At 43.4% G+C, this 4,295-nt stretch overlaps 1 long non-coding RNA gene across 3 annotated transcripts; it reads left to right on the top strand.

Moving 5' to 3' along the window:
- Positions 1 to 1,105: 1,105 nt before the first annotated feature.
- Positions 1,106 to 4,295, top strand: LOC108498973. Of its 3 annotated transcripts, none has more exons than XR_001875367.1 (3): positions 1,106 to 1,300; positions 2,663 to 2,854; positions 3,654 to 4,295. It is a non-coding gene; the product is annotated as an uncharacterized LOC108498973 (long non-coding RNA). The 3 variants fall into 3 exon arrangements; XR_001875366.1 differs by having other exon boundaries at positions 2,646 to 2,854; XR_001875365.1 differs by having other exon boundaries at positions 1,106 to 1,364; positions 2,646 to 2,854.

The raw sequence follows: 4,295 nt of genomic DNA, 5'->3' as shown, positions 1-4,295 counted from the left end.
AGGCTTTGCAGCTTTCAGTTCACTCCCTCCTGTCTCAGCAAGGTCAGTAACAACTCTAAATCAGGTGGAGTGAAGGGCTGATTCAGCAGGACATCCTGATGGGGCTGCTGCCTGCTTACCTCTGAGCTGACCACACTGCAGATGATGGGGAGGGGATGTTGGACCTGTCACCTTCTCATGGCAGGCTGGTATCAGCCGTGGTCTTAACTGAGGATGGGATCATGTGTAGAATAGGAATACCTGATGTCTCTCTCTCTTTCTCCATTCCCCAGGTCAGTTCAGGGTTAGGGTTAGGGTTAGTTCAGAGATGTCTTTCCACAGCTAAATGTGCAATGAAATGAACAGACTATTTTCTAAAAGAAGTAATTCTTTCCATAGGAAAGAGTGAATGAAGCCGTGAAATGACATTTCTGTCCTTTATACATCATCGAGACCTACACCTCAATTAACCTTCCAACCTGGACAATCTTTACTAATCTGTGTAGTGTGAACTCCCTTCCCTTACCCATTCCCATTTTGGTAGAGACTACATTCATGGCATCTTTTTCTTCCTGCAACTGTTTTTCAGCATAAATCTCTTTTCACTGTTCCAGCCCAACCACATAGTGGAAAAAAAAAAACATGTATGGGCTTTGATTTTCATCTGTCTTGCTAGTAAAGGAGAAATGCCAAATCCGGTCTCTGAGTGGATCTAACAGTGAGATCTAACAGAGCCAGCACCTGCTCTGCAGTGGGGAGGAATGGTGATGGTGATGGCAAAGAACATGGGGGTGGCTCTTCCTGCCCCTGGCAGAGTGGCACTTCCCACAGCTTAGTAGTGCATTGGTGGGACTTGGGTTTGAGCTCGAATTGAGCCCATAGTGATAAATAAAAGAAAACACAGACTAAAACCCTGCTCACAGTTGTCCCTGCTGCTTGGTTGCTTGTGCACTTTCTGGACTGGTTTTGGGGGCCTTTCCCATGAGGAAACACCTGGTATGTGGATCTAAATGCAGCTGGGTGGACGTGAGCTGTGCTGTTTCATAGAAGCAACAGCAGGGAAAGTTCTGTGGATTATGACACAGACATCACCTGCAGTCCTTATCCAAATGTGTCACGTCCTAAACTGAATTCAGGCCAACATGGGATCAGACCAACCTCACATAAGCAGCTTTAGGGTGATGTCAGCAAAGCGGTTGGTATGAATTCCCAGCAGCAGCAGGGTCAGTGCTGAGGGGTGAGGGCTTCCTGAAAGCTGGGAGAGATGCTAGGGGTCCCATCCATGAATTTACAACTGTGAGCATGACACAGTCCAGTCAGGGTACGTTTTAGAAGAGTGGCCTGGATAAGGGTTAATGACTGCTCTACAGAATAAATTATTTCAGGTGAAATGCATTAACCCCATGCTTAAAGCAGCCTCGTGCTCTCCCTCCACAGAGGAGGGTTCTTTTAAAAGGGAATGGGACTTCACAAATGATTATTTTTTCCAGGGAAAATTTTCTCTTTGCTCCGGTGCTTTTTTCTATGTTGTAAAAACTGGTGGTTTTTACTCATTTCTCTGACCCTCAAAATTATTCCACAACTCCTAAAAATTTGGAATGGGGAAAAAAAAGGATTAGGACAACATGTTAAACAAAATTAAAACTCAGGCTTAAAGGATAGGTGAACTTTTGTTGTGTAAATACATATGTATTTTCATGCATCTCACTCTCTATATACAAAGAAGATGAGTTTTAAGAAAATTTTGAAAATTATCTAGTCATTAATTCTTTTCTTGATTATTCATGGTAGAATGGTAGATATATTAAATACTTATCTGGCCTGTGTATCTTGGGGATAGGAATATTTCTTTGTTCTGAGTTTGTACCTCTTCTGGTACTAGGGACAGACACTACATTACTGAAGGCTCTCAACGCCTGTGGTGCAGCAAGAAGGACTCACCATGTCGCTATCATTTCAGTGACCACCTGTGACCCTGCTGCATGCCATTAAGTGATAGGATTTTTAGGAACCTGTTGAGGTGCAACATAACATTTGACTGGCCGGGTTTTGCCCGGTATTTTTTTTCATGGCTACTGAGTAGATCAAAACTGTCTGGTCAAGGCCCAGACCCTCCTGTGTTAAGCACGAGGCAAAGGTCTGATAAAAGACAAGCTCAAACAGTTGGATGGAAAGGAAGACAGGGTATGGAATATGGCATTTCCATAAGTCCAGATCCAGAAAGTTAAATTTAGAAAGAGAGTTCAGGTGATGACAAAAATGGATTTTTTTCTTTTTTTTTTTTTTTTTTGGAAAAAAATGGAAAATGGAAAATCCTACTGACTGGTGTAAATTGATGTAGCTTTGACCTCTGGGAAGAACTAGTCTACATCCATGAGAACATGGCCAAGTAATACTGTGCTGTGTGACTGCACAGGAGAGGAGGGTCTGAAGGGCACTGTTATCAAAGGAAGTGAATACCTGAAACACAAAGATCTAAAGTTTTTCTGTACCAGCCATGAGGCCAACCTTTGTTCCTGTAAGCACAGTAATCTTTCTGTCCTTCCTGCAAAACACAGCCTCTCCCAAAAAAACTGGATGACAGAGACTCTTCACTGATGGGTTTAATTAAATCTTTCTGTGTTTTGTTCCCTGCATTGACCCTGCAATGTCACCTGGTTCAACAGAGCCATTCTCCAACTAGGGAAGCCTGCTGCTGTAACCCCACAACCCCAGACTTGCAAATCAACAGAAAAATGCTGTTCACCAGAGATTCTTAGACACTTCAGCTGAAAGGACTCCCTGAAGGTGTTTAACCCAAGATGGAATCCACGGTGCTCTATCAGACCAAACCTGGCTTTTTCTAGCTATACCTTGATGTCCTACAAAGACAAAGGTACCATTTCTTCTCTAGGCTGACCCATTATATTCTCACCCTGCTAGTGAGAAAAGCATTTTGCCTAATGTCCAGCCTGAACTTCCCAAGCTGCAGTGCATGGCCATTGTTGCTTCTACTGCCATTCGATACTACAGAAATGAACTTGTCTCAGCCATCTTCACCTCTTCCCTCTCCTTAATAGAAGGGCAAGGACATCAAAGGCAGATAGTACTTTTTGGCCCTTTATTCACTGCTTGCTCATATTGTACAAAAGAAAGCACAGGCTACATATGCAGGCTAGAGAGTAACTGGGACCTGAGATCATCCATGTTATTAAGTCCATAGTCTACTTCCTGGCACTGTTTTAGCTCATGGATTCTCATCCCCTCAGAGAGCATGCCCTGGCTTAGCCTGGGACACAGCATGAGCCAAGGACTGTTCCCAAAAGACAGTATAGATAAAACCATCCAGTATTTTTAAGACACTGAGGTTTAGCTGTACAGTCATACACCATGCTACATCTGTGCCCTTGGTCACAAGAATGTGACCTGACCTATCTTATTATATCCTATTTTTATGTTTGCATATCTCTATATATAAACACCTCCCAGAATATGCCTACTCTTAAATGCCAGCTGCCAGCTCACCCTTCGCACTCTCCACTATTCCCTTCGTGCCACCCTCTGGGGACACAATGTAAACATTCAGCTTTATGTCATAGGAATCGCACTCTGATGGCGCTGCTGCAGTGCTCTTACATTATTTCATATACTTTTATTTAAATATATATGAGTTTAAGTAAGAACTTTATTTCAAGTCACAGGAACAGTGCTTGGGGACTACAAGAGATGCAGGATCTGGTGCTCAGCAAAGCAGATATGGTCAGTCAGCTGGAGAGAACTAGTCCTCATCAGTGTGGGTGAGACCAACTCCAGAAGATGATATATCAGCAGTGCTGTTGTAGCCACAGGAATGAATGGCTCATTATTCCTGGAAAGATGTCTAGGACTGGAAGATGAGCCATACTGTGTTTTCCATTATTATGAAGGAAGCACTGGGCAAACTTATTCTTGTGAATGCAGGTCAGCATGGTCATGAAAACACATCACAGGTCTCCTGAGATGCAGGTGATCCAGGACAGGATTATTCTCAAAAAGTGTCCACTCAAAAAGGAAAAGTCACATTACAAACCTCAGCACATCCTTTCCTTGCCTGCTCTGGGATTTTGCTACTCAGGAGATAAGAGTAAGAATGAGCTGCCATGTCATTGAAAATAGCAAATGTCACTGGAAGTAGAGCAAAGCAACAACAGCTGCAAAATCTGCAAGCCAGGCTGGTGAATTTTGCCCTGGACTGTAATTCTGCATCACCCCTGATCAGTCATGAGGATTTGGCCAATGAGATGGGAGTTGTTGGGCTTGGTGAAGGACCTCACACTCATCTCTGACATGGGCAAAGA

This window comes from Lepidothrix coronata, unplaced genomic scaffold (genome assembly GCF_001604755.1).
Source record: "Lepidothrix coronata isolate B3197 unplaced genomic scaffold, Lepidothrix_coronata-1.0 Scaffold67, whole genome shotgun sequence".
NCBI lineage: Eukaryota > Metazoa > Chordata > Aves > Passeriformes > Pipridae > Lepidothrix > Lepidothrix coronata.
The sequence above is the reverse complement of the archived record's forward strand: the minus strand, read 5'-3'. Positions and strand labels throughout refer to the sequence as shown.